Here is a 17,431-nt window from a genome sequence, read left to right as displayed (position 1 = left end):
GTTGGCAAATGAATATATATAACCATGCTCTTTGAGGGACCCTCCAGAATAGGTGCCCACAGTATGTTGACCACCTCTTGAGTACCTGAGGCTGTTTTGGGCATTTGTATTTCCTTCAAGAAGATATAATTGTAACAGTGAAAATCATAACATTTTAAAAATTCCATTGCTCTAGGATTTCAGGGGTAGACCACAAAACAAAAAAACCTGCAAAAGTCCCACGTTCCTTAACATCACAACTCAAGAGCACACGTTACACTTCTACATTTTCTTACTGCATGTCTTCCCTCACGGCATCCATGAATCTCCTCTTTGGCCTTCCTCTCTGTCTCCTACCTGGTAGCTCCATCTCTAACATTCTCCTACCAATGTATCCACTGTCCCTCCTCTGTACATGTCCAAACCATCTCAGTCTGGCCTCTCTAACTTTTTCTCCAAACATTCCTGTCTGAGTTGTCCCTCTGATGACATCATTTCTGATCCTGTCCATCCTTGTCACCCCTAAGGAGAATCTCAGCATCTTTAACTCAGCCACCTCTAACTCTGCCTCCTGTCTTTTGCCAATTGCTAGTGTCGCTAGACCAGTGGTGGGCAAACTACGGCCCGCGGGCCGAATCCGGCCTGTTGGTCTTTTTAATCCAGCCCGCCGAAGGTTGGTCCACAATTAAGGTTCGATGTGAATGATTGCATTCATTTCAATTGGACTTGTAATGACAGGCATTCACCGCCAGGTGGCGCATTGACTTGAAGTTGCAGAACATGGGGGGGCGGGGCAATCTTTTCGACCACCTAGTACCTCTGTATCGCTCTACTTCTACTGGTCTGATCACAACCCATCTGCAGCGATGCACAGGCTAAAATAGGTCATCAACAACACTTTTGTCATTTTAAAAAAGTATATTAATACCGTACTTTCATGCTTTTGTTCTGTTGATGTTTGATATGGACTGTCAACAAATGCAGTTTTTTTTTAATGTACCATAGCTTGTGCTGACCTGGCCCTTCTGTCAAATTTTAAAAGTCAATGCGGCCCCTGAGCCGAAAAGTTTGCCCACCCCTGCTCTAGACCGTACATCATGGCTGGTCTCACAACTGTTCTGTAAACTTTTCCCTTCACCTTAGCTGACACCCTTCTATCACGAATCACTCCTGACACTTTTCTCCAGCTGTTCCATCCTGCCTGCACTCTAATCTTCACTTCTCTTCCACAGTCTCCACTGCTCTGCACTGTTGATCCTAGGTACTTAAATTCCTGTACCTTCGCCACCTCTGCTTCCTGTAACCTCACCGTTCCACTGGTCTCCCTTTCATTTATGCACATGTACTCTGTCTTACTATGACTGACCTTCATTCCTCTTCTCTCTAATGCAAACCTCCACCTTTCTAGGTTTTCTTGTAGCTGCTGCCTCACTACAGATCACAATATCATCTGCAAACATCATAGTCCAGGGCGACTCCTGTCTGACCTCATCTGTCAATCTATCCATCACCATAGCAAACAAGAAGGGGCTCAGGGCCGATCCTTGATGCAGTCCTACCTCCACCTTGAAGTCTTCTGTCCGTCCAACTGCACACCTCACCACTGTTGTGCTATTCTCATACATGTCCTGAACCAACCTAACGTACTTCTCTGCAACCCCTGACTTCCTCATACAGAACCACAATTCCTCTCTTGGCACCCTGTCATAAGCCTTCTCTAAATCTACAAATACACAGTGCAGCTCCTTCCTACCTTCCCTGTATCAGCATCCTCAGGGCCAATATTGCATCTGTGGTGCTCTTCCTTGGCATGAAACCATACTGCTGTTCACAAATCTCCACTTCCTGTCTCAACCTGGCTTTAACTACTCTTTCCCAAACCTTCATCGTATGGCTCATCAACTTTATCCCCCTGTAGTTGCTACAACTCTGTAAATCTCCCTTCTTATAAATTGGTACCAGGACACTCTTCCTCCACTCATCAGGAATCTTGTTTGTGTCTAATATTCTACTAAACAACCTAGTCAGAAAATCAACCGACACCTCCCCTAAGCACTTCCATACCTCCACTGGTATGTCATCTGGACCAACCGCCTTACCACTCTTCATCCTTTTTAATCCTTTCCTGACTTCATCCTTTCTAACCTGATCGGCCTTCTTCTTAATCCTCTCTGGCTCTTCACTCCTACGTTCCCTATTGTTTTCCTCATTTAACAACTCCTCAAAGTATTCTTTCCATCTCCTCAACACACTTTCCTCACTCGTAATGACATTTCCCTCTCTGTCTTTGATCAACCTCACCTGCTGTACATCCTTCCCAGCCTGATTTTTCTGTCTCGCCAACCTGTACAATTCTTTTTCACCTTCCTTTGTGTCTAACCTCTCGTATAACTCCTCATATGCCTTCCATTTGGCCTTGGCCACTTCTCTCTTCACTTCCCTTGTCATCTTTTTGTACTCTAGCCTGTTCTCTTCTGTTCTCTCACTATCCCATCTCTTCTTCGCTAATTTCTTCCTCTGTACACTTTCCTGAACCTCAACAATCCACCATCAGGTCTCTTTGTCCACCTTTCTCTGTCCTGAGGCCACACCTAGCACCTTCTTGCCTGTCTCCCTCATCACTGCTGCAGTAGTCTCCCAATCATCTGGGAATTCCTCAACGCTGCCCAGAACTGCCCTAACCTCCTTCCTAAATTCTTCACAACAGTCCTCTTTCCTCAATTTCCACCATTTTATTTTCTTCTCTGTCTTCACCCTCTTCCTTTTCCTCACCTCCATTGTCAGCTTACACACTACTATCCTATGCTGTTTGGTTACACTCTCTCCTGGCACCACCTTACAGTCGTTAATCTCTCTCATATTACCTCTTCTACATAGGATATAATCTATCTGTGTGGACCTGCCTCCACTCTTGTAAGTTATCAGGTGTTCTTCTCTCTTTTGGAAATAGGTGTTTACCACGGCCTTTTTCATTCTTTTGGCAAAATCTACCACTGCCTGTCCTTCCAAGTTCCTACTTGCCCATCACTTCCTCATCACCTCTGTTACCTTCCCCTACATGACCATTTAAGTCTGCTCCAATCACTACTCTCTCTCCCCTGGGAATGCTCTCTGTCACGCTATCCATCTCATTACAGAACTTTTCCTTTTCTTCTAACTCACAGCCCACCTGTGGGGCATACCCACTGACTACATTCATCATCACACCTTCTATCTCTACCTTCACGCACATCAACCTGTCTGACTCTCGTTTTACTTCTACTACATGTCTAGCATATTTTTCCTTTATTAAAGTATAGAATATCCTAATAAAATCTCAAGTGTCATTAGTTTGAGAAAAAGATCTGTCATGGCATTTAGAAGCACCGGTGTCTGTGTTTTGCTCTGATGGCGTTTAAGCCAGCTCTATCGTGAGCATTTATTAACAACTTAAAAACACGGTTAATTGTAAATTTGTAAATTTAATAAAATTCCAGAATGTCATTGGTATGAAAACAATTTGTCAGCGGCGTTGGTGTTGCTATTTGGTGTCCGGCAACCAGCGTTTAGAAGCAACTCAGAACATATAATTTTACCAAAGTATAGAACATCTATCAAAGCCATGAGTGTCATTCCGATGAAAAAAAAAATCAATATTACTTACATACATGTGTTTCCCTTTTCTTAAGAACGGAATCTCATCTCTCACTTCCTTATGTTAAACCAATCAGTCATTATTTGATAGGGCCACTGGCCATGCCAAAATCTTGATGAACCATTGATGTTTTAATACCTCTATTACCTGGCTGTTTTTTTCAACTCCACAGAATATCCAAAAAGAAATGTATTTTAGCCGCATATATCTTTTCCAACATTGATGAAGTGGTTTGGTGTTAGATGGACATGCTTGGTTGAAATGCAAATGTTTTGCAGTTATTTTTTAATTAATGTTTCTACAAATTCATTTCTATGAACTTTTCACTTTTTTTTTTAACTTTAATGTGAATTTCTCATAAGGTTATTTTACCCAGTATTATTATGTATTAAATCAATAAACTTCAATATATAAGTTGGTAATGGTTTTACTTTCACGGGACCATTATTTTTGAAAACCTCAACAAAATACACTAAATACACACAAGTCTAAATGAGCATACACTGATGGGCTAACCTGCAGTGTAGGCAGACAAAAGCAGAGCAATTTGGTAACCCAGTTCAGGTTAGCAGCAGGTACAGTGTGCGTTTACAACTTTACCTAGTACCTCAGAGGAGAACACGTTTGCTTGGTATAGAAAATGTTATCTGGTTATTGACATTTGAGTAGACCCACGGTTTAGATGTTGAAGTTAGACATATTTGGTTTATCGCACCTGATTATGGCACTTGCGTTCAGCGCACTGTCGGCTTTGGCTTGGAGTGAGAAGGCGCGCCAGGCTCATCAAACATCACACCCCTGATCTTATGCATGCCATGCAACCCCACTTGCACAATATTATCTTATTGTGTTGCACAGAGGCGACTCTTCATTTAATTTAACAATGTTAAGTCACACTTGTGATTGGCACCAGGTCGGTTGCACCCACGCTATGCACAAGACTCAAGACTCGAGACCGAATTACTGTATATTGCCTCATGCATCACCAGCAAAACCGGCTAGTAAGTTTTTTAGTACCGGTGAGAATTTTAACCCGCATCTGGCAGGTGTTAATTTTGAATTCTGTTTACAATGTATATCGGGGTCAGCCCATGAGGGCCACATGAGCAGCGCGTGAACCAATGGCGGATGCTGGTCTGTCAAGGAGGGGAAGCTCAATTTCGGCCAACATCATAAAGTGTGTCACTTTTTTAATACGTGAGTTCTATTCTCAGTTCCTTTTCAAGAAAATGATCTGTGACCCTGTCATACCAACAAGGCATCTTTTCCAGGGTCTTAACTGTGGTGATTTAAGTCAGTCTGCGAACACAAGCAACTACAATAAAACACACGATCCATCCATCCATCCATTTTCCGAACCGCTTGATCCTCACTAGGGCCGCGGGGGGTGCTGGAGCCTATCCCAGCCGTCTTCGGGCAGTAGGCGGGGGACACCCTGAATCATCCATCCATCCATTTTCAGAACCGCTTGATCCTCACTAGGGTCGCGGGGGGTGCTGGAGCCTATCCCAGCCATGTCCGGGCAGTAGGCGGGGGACACCCTGAATCAGTTGCCAGCCAATCGCAGGGCTAAAACACACTAGAAATAAAATATTAATCTGTCGTTAGTCGTTTTCAACAAAGAGAGTGTGGCTAAGATTGTTAGAAGAAGTCTCCAGTTCAACTCAGAACAGAATGAGAATTGAAAAATGCTCCCACGGATGCCTTCACTAAAAGATTGGTGATTGGCTCATTTCGCTGTCAATCAAAAAGAGATTCCGCCTCAGACAGATCATCCAATTATCATGCAGAAAAGCTCAACGTCCGGGCCAGCCCATAAACCCCCACTGTAAATGGACTCCCAGAGACGCTGAGCGTCCAATGGGTGGGACAAAACCAACATTGATCCAATGACTCGTCTCGTTTCAATGCATTGGGACAACCTACCCTGAACTCTCTCGCCGCCCAGCGTCTGCGCTGTTGACACTTAGTGTCCACACAGTTTAAAGCACAGTAAAGCTGCGGGAATGAATGAGAAGAGAGTCACGACGTAACTTGTAATAAAAAGCTGATTCAGAACAAAAGTTGAGCGCGTTGTAGCGCATATTTAGTCAATGACATGTACACACAATTTTATGTACACTCATATATTTGATCACTTATCTTATGACATTTTAGGGGAAGCTGAGCTTCACTTGCAGTCTTAGAGTAATCGCCTCTGGCGTGAAACTCTTGAAAAATATCTCACCAATGATGTGACATTGTGTTTTTCTTGAAATGTTACAGAACATGGACACTGAGATTTGTAAATAATAACAATAACAGTAAATGGTGACCCGGTGGTTGAGTGGTTAGCCGGTCAACCTCCCAGTGCACAGGTCATGGGTTCGATCCCAGCACTGGCCTTTCTGTGTGGAGTTTGCATGTTCTCCCCGTGCCTGCGTGAGTTTTCTCCGGGTACTCCGGTTTCCTCCCACATTCCAAAAAACATACATGGCAGGCTGATTGAGCACTCTAAATTGTCCCTAGGTGTGAATGTGAGTGTGGATGGTTGTTTGTCTCTGTATGCCATGCGATTGACTGGCAACTGGTTCAAGGTGTCCCCCACCTCAGACAAAGTGCGATAACAAAAATATTTATGGCAGAAAAGCGCACCAACAAAGTACAAACTGAAATCGCTGGTCACAAGGAGCCAGGAAAAAAACAATGCATAAAACAAAATGCGCTTGCAAAGGCAAGGTACAAGAGAACACGCAAACGGAATATCACAAGTCCAAAACCAAAAATCAAGATATCGATAAAAAGGAATAATGAAAATACAGACTAAGTCTATGACAAAACGAGAGTGACGATGAAAGACAGAGAGGTCTAGAATACAAAACTTGAAGCAAAACAGCAAGCAAGGTCAATAATTCAACAAGAGGCTCGATAATTTGACAGTCCTTCAATACATGGCAAGCTTGATTGGTAAACACAGAACAGGTGCGCCTGCTGGAGGGAAACCCCCTTCACTACAGTTGGGGGTGAACACAAAACTAACAGACAGACATGACATGGCTAGGGATGATTCATAGTGCTCATTTAACCTACCCTGCGTGTTTTTGGAATGTAGGAGGACACCGGAGTACCCAGAGAAAAACCAAACAGGCACTGGGAGAACATGAAAACCACACACAGGAAAGCTGGAGACCGGAATCAAAGCCTGGACCTCAAGTCTAAAAAGCTGCCTTTAGTTTCCTTTTAATAAACACCTTGTCATGCAGCACGACATTCGGCTGGTTAGCACGTCAGCAGTCGGCTGGTTAGCACGTCTACCTCACAGTGCAGAGTTGCAGGGTTCGATTCCAGGCCCTGGCCTTCCTATGTGGAGTTTGCATGTTCTCCCGTGCCTGTGTGGGTTTTCTCTGGGAACTCTGCTTTCCTCACACATTGCAAAAATGTTCATGGCAGGTTCATGGGACACTCCAAAATGTCCCTCGATGTGATTATGAGTGTGAACGGTTGTTCGTCTGTGTGTGCCCTGAGATTGGCTGGCAACCGGTTCAGGGTGCACCCAAAGACAACTGGGATCACGGCCATCGGGAGGATAAGCGCATTAGAAACTGGAAGGATCGATAAACACCTTATCCTTTCACATTACTGTTAAAACTTCCAATAATGTATAATGTAACAAAACCAGTTGTCATTTTCATGTTAAGAGGAATCGTTCGTGTCCGCCGAAAGTAACCGATAAAGTAAATTCTAATCTAACTTTTAAAATCAAGCCATCTGAAAAGTAACTTCCGGTAAGTTTCTTTTTCAAAGTAACTGTGGAAACACCGGGTGCAATCAAGATTCTGAACATGATTATTGACAAACAGATGACAGAAATATATTGAGCATCATCACAATGACAACTGGGAGGTACATGATTTATATTTTTAAAAAAAAATTGTCAGTGGGAGAAACTGTGTGATCTGTTTTTATGTCCTTTCTCATTGCCAAGCAAGACCATCAGCATATCCCCACCCCACCACCCCCCATACAGGGAAATCTGCTGACTGCGGTATCACATTATGATTAACAATGAACCCCGTCTATTCCATTGTCATTCTACAGATGAGAATAAGAACCAAACACCAGTGACAGTAAGCTTCATTAGATTCATTGATAGATTTATTGTTTTCCACAGTTGTAATCACTTCCCTGAGGTAATTTGGGAGATGTCTATGATTCAGATGTACTGTATTAGCCTTGAAGACAATTAATAAGCTCTGCGTAGAGGTTTGAAAGTACTGCTTGAATTGATAAGTGCTTCAAAGTCTCTGAACTACAATTTGTTCTTGTAGCGACAAAAAAAATTAAATAGGCTAACAGGGACACATTATATCTGGTTCACTCTATTTTTTTTGTTTTTTACCTGATCAAAAATCAATTAGATATAATTCTCCTTATGAAAAACATAGTTTTCTATAATGCCTTTTTTCTGCTATTATAATGCATATACATTGAATTCGTTTCAAAAACAACTGTTTTGACACAGTATTCATTAAAAAAATTATAAACGAATTACAATTTTGGAATAAAAAAAGTTTACTACTGCAGTTGTAGCTCACAGTGCCGTGGAACTATGCTGCGTCATATGCTGTTTTGAATACTTTGGTTACCTTGCTCTATTTAACTGCACAGTGTAAAAATATTAGAACCTTAATATGTTGCAGTGCAAATCTAATCTGTGTCACTATAACTTCAAAAATAATCTCACTGTTTTGACACTATCCACTATAATATAGTGCTGTATATCATATGTTACATTATATTATATTACTGTATTATAATCAGAAAGCCACATACAATATTTGCTCTGCTTTTCATGGGAGCACCAGAGGTTGTTGCTGGAAGACAGCTGGAATAGGCTCCAGCACGCCCCGCGACCCTTGTAAGGATAAGCAGATCAGAAAATGGATGGATGGATGGATACTAAATGTAGTTTATAACAATATCTTGAGAAGTGTTCTTTTGGCGTATTGGCATGGTATAACTCAATACAGCCCTTATGTAATTAACGAACGATTAACAAAAATAAACATGATCAGAAGAAAATTTTTGGTTGGAACAGGGGCTTATCAATTTTGGAAAATAATGTAATTTAGATTTTTTTTCTCTAGAAATTGGATGATGTGTTTCTCTCAATTGAATGCAGGCCTTTGGTGCTGAAGCGTTTGCTTTGCGTGACCACCGCTTTTTGTTGACGGAAACTTCCAATACAGCCATGGTGAGGTGAAATATCATGCCAGCAGAGAATGAAGTAGAACATGACCTCTTTTGTTAAGAACAATTAGCATTGGGCTTTGTTTGTCAGGCGTTTTTCAAATTTTTAGCATTTATTACTCTGTCCATTGATTTCCATCCGTTGGCTTTAGTTTGCAGAAATGTCACTGTTGATGTTAGGATGTAGGAAAGTTCAAGTGCTGGTGTGGGTTGTTTTTTTTGTTTGTTTGTTTTTGTTTTGTCACAATAATGTTAATTACTTTAATAGCGTGACCTTTAGGGGATCAGATGAAAATATAATTAAAAGAGCAAATCCATGATTTCAATTTGACACTGCGTGCTTTTAATTGTTCACTTCCAGAGCAGTATATGGTGTTTCTTCTCTGTACAAAGTTAAGACAGTTAAGGTAAGCTGCTATAAAAAACAGGTAATCCAATTAATGTGAATTCTAATAAACTAATCTTTCTGTAAATAAAAGAGATGTGTGTCTTTAGATTGATATATAGCTAGCTATATATCAAACAATTAAACTCCCTCCAGATCCTGGCGCGGGTGGATGTGCATTGCATTTTACAACTACCCAGCCATTCGCCCTGAGTTATTTGTAATTGTCGTGACTTTTGCCACTTTTCCGTAAAATAAAAAGATGAATGCTTCATACATGACATGAAACTTCAATCCATATCTGATATTGCTTTACAATTTTTTCCCCCTCATAAGCGTTCTTAAATTTGTCAATGGCTTTGTGTTTCTTGGTAGATTTTACCTCTTCTCAAAATAATGCTTTGGTTGTGCCCCTCCAATGCTAATCTATTCCTTCTCAAAACTTTACATTTTACCCCGTTCAACTATTGTGCACATTGCTATCATCCCTTTATTCGCCCATTGCCTGTAACCATTATCATACACCCCAGGAATGAACCTGTCCTCAAATTCAATCCAGTTTAAAACCTTTGACTCTTTTTCCAATGAATATCTTTCAACAATCACACTCCATACTTCTCTAGCAGTTTTTGTTTACGCTCCCAATTGACAACTTAAAATACTCAACAGCTGCTATTGGCTGGAAACCAGTTCAGGGTGTGCCCCGCCTATTGCCCGGAAAGAGCTGGGATAGGCCCCAGCATGCCCCTCGATCCTCATGATGATAAGCGGATTAGAAAAAGGTGCAATACTGTTTTCACGGTGCAATACTGTTTTCACTGTGTAATACTTTCTTTACTGTGTCCTTACTGTGCAATACTGCTCAATGTGCAATACTATTTTGTTGCTGGAACCACTACCTCAAGACCTCAAGTGCTAAGCTTACAGCCCCACTCTCATCCTATGTTTTTCCTTTGCTCTGACTGTCTCTATAAAAAGCCGCTCTCGCACAACTCTAATTGCCCCACGGGGATAAATAAAGTTTCCTGAATCTGAATTCAATAGTACAAACAAACAGTTACTTCCATTTAGCGTTATGTTTATGTCAAATTCCCATTACACCAGACAACAAGACAACAAGAGGAGCCGCTGCGGGTGCCCGCAGTGCCATCAAAAGAACAGTTAACATAAAATGACAAAATAATACAACACAACACATAAGACACAGACAGTCGTGCAATCTTGACCACTTTTCCTGCATAGATTTTGTTGTTTGAAGCAGTTATGAGATTCAAAGTGTCCTTTCACCAGTGGATCAAAGATGTCATGCTGAAAATGTGCACGTCTGCTACAAGCTAAGTTTGAAAGCATATAATACAAGTATAGATTTTATAGTGCACATTCAAAAGTGATTTACAACAGGTCTATTCATCCATCCATTAATTTTCAACACCGCTTATCCTGAATAGGGGGGTTCTCTGGAGCCTATTCCAGCTGACTTCAGGAGGAAGGCGGACAATACCCTGAACTGGACTGAAGACCATGTGTGGAGTCTGCATGTTCTCCCTGTGCCTGCGTGGGTTTTCTCCGGGCACTCCGGTTTCCTCCCACATTCCAAAAACATGCTTGACAGGCTGATTGAACACTCAAAATTGTTCTTAGGTGTGGGTGTGAACACGGATGGTTGTTCGTCTCTGTGTGCCCTGCGGTTGGATGGCAATCGGTTCAGGGTGTCCCCTGCCTACTGCCAAGAGACAGCTGGGATAGGCTCCAGCACACCCCTAGACCCTTGTGAGGATGAAGCGGATCAGAAAATGGATGTATGGATGGATGATTTTTATTGTCGAGCAGACTTTGGCGGGTTGTGCATGTATGTACATCCAATAATTGTTTGCAGTGGCCAGATTATGAAATTTGGGCACGACACACCCAAATTGGGCCCACCATAGAATCCCGATAGCCTGCTGAGCAAGAAAAGCCTGGTGGGCTGGCAGCCTTCGGAAGAACTCAGGGAAACCTTGCAGTTTCCTTTCACCACTGGATCAGAGACATCATGATCACAGCATGCGTGACGTCACACACATCTGTTACAAGTCTGAAAGTAAACAAACAGCTGTCGTGTCCGTTGACGGGCAACACACATACTGTACATGTGGAAAGAATAGTTAGATTCTCCAGTCCCATTTAGAACCGCTTCAATTCCAAGCGCTCTTACTTCCAAATACACATCTGCGCTCCACACGAGGCTCCTTTCTCCCCACCCTCAGCTTCATGACTCAATTGCACCAATGCAGACTGTCCAACATCCTTGCTGAACAAAATGGGGCATGTTTCGTTTCTCAAGTTGTCACATATCTTTTCATCACAAAAGCAATTCCGGTTTCCTTAATCCGTTATACTTTGGTCTGTCTTTTGTCTATACTTTATACTTTTGAGTTACGATTCTTTGTTCTTGTTTTGTCTTCTGTCTTCTCATCTAAATTTGTGTAGGTTTGAATCTGTTCCTGTTTGCACATTGGTCTTCATTCCTTTATCATTTATTTCAGATTTCCCCACCTGTGCTATTGTTGTGTATTCCTTTAAAGCTGAGTTCTTTTGTTATTACTTCCATTGTTTTTTGTTTTGTTGTTTAGTAGTTATTGATTCCTCCCACATTCCAAATACATGCATGACAGGCCCTTTTCAGCGTGTATCTTCCATCATGCTTTGTCAATCCACCTTAGTCTTCTCGTATTCACTGTCCATAGACTTTTCATCATCAACCTTTTGTTGACGTTATTTGTCTTGTTCATGTTGACGTGCTCCTTGGTTCAATAAATTATCAATTGCTCAAGTTGAGTTGGCTCTGCTTTGGGGTTCCAGATTCTGTTTGTATGATTTTAACGGAATATTTTGGCCATGGACCTTGAGCATTCTGAGCATAACTTTGTCAAATCAAGGGAGACTTGTGGGCCAGCATGGCCTGAAATTATAGGAGTTTATAGAAGCGCTGAACATCCTTACCACTATCAACATAGGATCCTTCCATTTAGCCCAAATGGGCCCAATATGTCAATCACGATCGAGGCAGCGGACTGGTCGATCAAGAAGAGGGGGGAAATGGAAAAAAAAAGATGTGTGTTTGTGTGCATGTTATGAATATTATATTTTTGTATGCTAGTGCACCCTGCATCCTAAGCATCCAAACAGTTTCCTTTTCACACAAAAAGTATTGAAAACATAAAATGAATTAAAAAGCAGGTGACCTTTAACTTACAGTGGTGCATTATCTGCATCACCGAAAGCTGTTAGCGTTCAGCAGTCTGCAACTGCAACTTGCGATCAGAGCTGTTGCGATATATCTTTTATTGTTGTTATTATTATTATCATTATTGTTATTATTCTCATTCAATTATTGTTTCATCAATATAATTCACTGGCAAAGAAGGGGAATCTGGAGTGCCAGGAAAAGCATTTTAAAACAGTACATGTGAGCGTGTACACCAGTGGTCCCCAACTGCCGGTCCGCGGACTAGTACCAGTCCGCAGGGCATTTGGTTCCCCTGCCGCACAGAAAGAACTTGCCTTAATTCCGTTTTATTTATTTTGGAATACGAAAGATGTTTTATTTTGAAAAATTACCAGATTCTCCGTTACATCCGTCTCTGTCACGCTTGACACGCGTCAAACCACGCTTCTGCGTCACGTGACCGATTACGCAAAAAAAAAAAAGACAACCGTAATGTGGGCTTCAGGAGGTCATCCTGAACAAAATACATGTTGAAGTGGACTGACCCGTAGAATGTGGGCTGAATGGTTACTTCGAAACCCACAGTCACGGTTGACCACGAAACAACTAGTAGCTCAGTGTTCCAACATCCACAAACGGTAATGGTGTGTGTGTGTGTGTGTGTGTGTGTATATATATATATATATATATATTTTATTTTTTTTTTTTTTTTGGAGCTATAACGGCGGGATAGCTCAGTTGGTAAGGCATCGGTTTGGCATACGGGAGACGGTGGTTCGAATCCCGCTTGGGGCAAAAAAAAAAAATGAGCACATAACACCATCCAGTGTGGGTCCTTGGGCAAGATCCTTCACGCGAATGCCTACCTCATACAATGATGAGAGACAATAAAACAAATTACATGCCGGCTCAGACGTCGCCCGGCCAAACAAGGTCTGCGTCAGGTGCTGGGGAACCAGAGCACCTTGATAAAAAATGGGCTACTGGAACAAAGCGGAGATGGGCGAGATGCGATAACATGGCTCTGTTGGAATGCTACAACTCAAGCAAACCTCGTCAGAGGGGTTACATGCAGAGAATGTGGGCTGAATGGTTACTTCGAAACCCACAGTCACGGTTGACCACGAAACAACTAGTAGCTCAGTGTTCCAACATCCACAAACGGTAACTGCTGTCATTGTCACAACTTGAGATTGATGAGGTACAACGCAGGTTCCATGGTGAAGGGCCCCAGGCTGCCAGATCAGAGGAGGAGGTCATACCAGAGATTGGGAGGCAAGCCCCAATGAATGCATATGATGAGATTGGGAGGCCAGCCCCAATGAATGAAATGCTGAGTGAGGCAGCAACTGACCTGAAAGCTAAGATCATGGCGAGAATGAAAGCTGGGCAACCTAGAAACCGATTACAACGGCTATGTGACGTACCACCTGAAAGTCTCATGGAAAGTGTGAATGCAGCACTGAGGGCGATCCCTAGCGTAACGATCACGGAAAACAATGAGCTGATATATGCTTCAGCATCAGTGATCCTAGAGATGCTTGGCTATAAGAGCAACCATGGGAGCCATGAGATACGTTACCCACCATGGAAAAGACGGTTGGAGGCTAAGATCAAGGCGACTCGGAAAGATGTGAGTCAATTGACGGAGGCCCAGAGAGGTGTGATGAAAAGGCCGATACCCGAGAGGTACATCCAGATGACCATACCTGAAGCACTCGAAACTGCCAAACAAAGGCCTTGTCCAGCCGCCTAAAGCGGTACACGAAAGAGAATGAGGCCAGACGAATAAACAGGCTGTTCGCAACACAACCTGTGAAAGTGTACTCTCAGTGGCAGGGTCCTAACAACAGAGCTGACCCACCAAGACTGGAAACTGAAAGGTACTGGAAAGGCATATGGGAGAAGGAGGTTGCACATAACAGCAGTGCACAATGGCTGGTGACCCTGAGAGAGGAGCACAGCAACCTCCCTGAACAGAACCCAGTTACCATAACAGTGGCAGACATACAGGAAAGAGTCTCAGATATGAAGAACTGGACAGCACCAGGCCCGGACATGGTCCACACCTACTGGCTAAAGAAACTCACAGCACTCCATGAGCGCCTAGCAGCACAAATGAACCAGCTGCTGAGGGATGGGACTCACCCAGGATGGCTAACGGAAGGGCGAACGATCCTGATCATGAAGGATCCCTCAAAGGGTGCAGTCCCATCCAACTATCGGCTAATAACCTGTCTCTCCACAACATGGAAGCTCATGTCAGGCATCATTGTGGCTAAGATAAGTGGACACATGGATCAATACATGAGCGAAGCACAGAAGGGCATTGGTAGAGATACCAGAGGAGCCAAACATCAGCTCCTGGTTGACAGAACAGTCGCACAAGACAGCAGGTCCCGACATACCAACCTGTGCACAGCCTGGATTGATTACAAGAAAGCCTATGACTCGATGCCACATACATGGATCACTGAATGCTTGGAGTTGTATAAGGTGAACAGGACCTAAGAGCCTTCGTTGCGAACTCGATGAGGATGTGGAAAACCACACTTGAAGCCAATGGCAAGCCACTTACCCAAGTGTCCATCAAATGTGGCATATACCAAGGTGATGCACTCTCCCCACTACTGTTCTGCATAGGACTGAACCCCTAAGCCAAGTAATCACCAAGACAGGCTATGGATACCGCCTCAGAAATGGAGGTACGATCAGTCACCTCCTCTACATGGATGACATAAAGCTGTATGCTAAGAGCGAAAGGGACATAGACTCCCTGATCCACACAACCAGGATCTACAGCAGCGACATCGGGATGTCATTCGGGCTTGAGAAATGTAGTCGGATGGTGACTAAGAGAGGAAAGGTAGTCCGCACTGAAGGGGTCTCACTCCCTGAAGGAACAATAGCAGACATTGAGGACAGCTACAAGTACCTCGGTGTGAGAGCCACTGTCCAGGATGAAACATCCAAGCTCTATGAATACATCAAGGAGAAGGCTCCAACGGATGACGTACTCAGAGAATGTAGGTTGTGCAAAGAGGCACCTGAGACGATCCAACACATAACTGCAGAGTGTAAGATGCTGGCAGGGAAAGCCTACATGGAACGCCATAACCAGGTGGCTGGCATAGTCTACCGAAACATCTGTGCGGAGTATGGACTGGAAACCCCAAGGTCAAAATGGGAAACACCTCCGAAGGTGGTGGAGAATGACAGAGCGAAGATCCTGTGGGACTTCCAGATCCAGACTGACAAGATGGTCATGGTGAACCAACCAGATATCGTGATCATAGATAAAGGGCAGAGGAAAGCCGTTGTAGTGGATGTAGCAGTCCCAAGTGATGGAAACATCAGAAAGAAGGAACACGAGAAACTCGAGAAATACCAAGGGTTCAGAGAGGAGCTGGAGAGAGCCTGGAAGGTAAAGGTGACAGTCGTGCCTGTGGTGGTAGGAGCACTCGGGGCAGTGACCCCCAAACTAGATGAGTGGTTGCAACAGATCCCAGATTACGCCTCAGACAGATCATCCAATCATCGTGCCAAAAAGCCGAGCATTCGGGCCAGCCGATAAATGCCCACTGTCCATACACTCCCAGAGACACTGAGCGTCCGATGGGTGGCACAAACCAGCATTTATCCAATGACTCGTCTTGTTTCAATGCATTGGGACAACCTACACTGAACTCTCTCGACGCCCAGCATCTGCGTGGTCAACGCTCAGCGTGCACAGAGTTTAAAGCACAGTGATGCTGTAGGAATGAATGAAAAGAGAGTCGCGTCGTAACCAGTAGTAAGAAGCTGATTCGGAACAAAAGTTGAGCGCGTTGTAGCGCAGATTTAGTTCATGACATGTCCACACAATTGTACATACACACATATATTTGATCATTTACTTTTTGACATTTTAGGGGAAGCTCAGCTTCCCTTGCAATCTTACAGCAATCACTTCTGCTTTCCATCTCCCCCCATTGCAACACAATGGTTCAATTGATCAGGCTTTATATTAATAATAATAATAATAATACATTTCATTTATAAGCGCCTTTCAAAACACTCATGGACACTTTGCAATCAAAAGAAGAATAATAAAACCACAGATAAAATTTAAACTGAATATAGCGACTCCAAATAGTTGACGCCGGCAACATCGCCGCCGCAAGGAGCACCAGCCGACCCAGCAAGGCCGGCCAACACGGCATGGTCCGCGGATCGGCCGCCGTTTCTGCCGTTGTCTCAGCGTGGCTGGCGGGAGGACGACCAAAAGGAGAGGCTACACGCAAAGACACTGAGCTCTCACTACTACACAGATACATCCAGTTAGGGTGGTCAACTGAAATTCCCGAAAATGTCAGGGTATTTCACAAAAATAAAGATGAACTTTCTGTAGAACAGGGATGTGTTCATTGGGGAACAAGAGTAGTGGTGCCAGAGAAAATGAGAAGAGCAGTGTTAAAAGAGATCCACGACGGACACCCTGGTATCGTAAAAATGAAGACAATTGCACGACAATATGTCTGGTGGCCAAATATTGACATGGACATCGAGAAGGTCTGCAGGCAGTGTGAGACGTGCCAGCTAGAACAACGCATGCCACGCCATGTTCCACTGCACCCATGGGAGTTTCCTGGAGGGGTATGGAGAAGGATTCACATTGATTTTGCAGGTCCATTCATGAGTCACATGTTTATGGTGGATGCGTACTTCAAGTGGCTAGAGGTCTTCAAAATGTCACAGATAACCTCAGCAGCCACCATCACAAGGCTTAAAAGACTGTTTGCAGCACAAGGAGTATCCGAACAAATCGTCATTGACAACGCCACTACCTTCATGTCGGATGAGTTCCCTCTCTTCATGAAAAGGAACGGAATCTTGCACACTACTGGAGCACCGAAACATCCTGCTACAAATGGACTCGCTGAGAGATGCATTGCAACCTTCAAGGCAGGCATGAAGAAGCTTGCAAGAGAAATTTTGAGTGTTGAGGATAAGATTT

At 43.4% G+C, this 17,431-nt stretch overlaps 1 pseudogene; it reads right to left on the bottom strand.

Annotated features, from left to right (window-relative positions):
• Window positions 1–271: 271 nt before the first annotated feature.
• Window positions 272–2,772, bottom strand: LOC147203284 (uncharacterized; annotated as a pseudogene).
• Window positions 2,773–17,431: the final 14,659 nt, after the last annotated feature.

Source organism: Hippocampus guttulatus, chromosome 6, assembly GCF_054856545.1.
Source record: "Hippocampus guttulatus isolate MCC_2025c chromosome 6, RoL_Hgut_1.0, whole genome shotgun sequence".
In the NCBI taxonomy this organism is placed as follows: domain Eukaryota; kingdom Metazoa; phylum Chordata; class Actinopteri; order Syngnathiformes; family Syngnathidae; genus Hippocampus; species Hippocampus guttulatus.
Note: the sequence above shows the minus strand (reverse complement) of the source record. Positions and strands in the feature narration are given on the sequence as shown.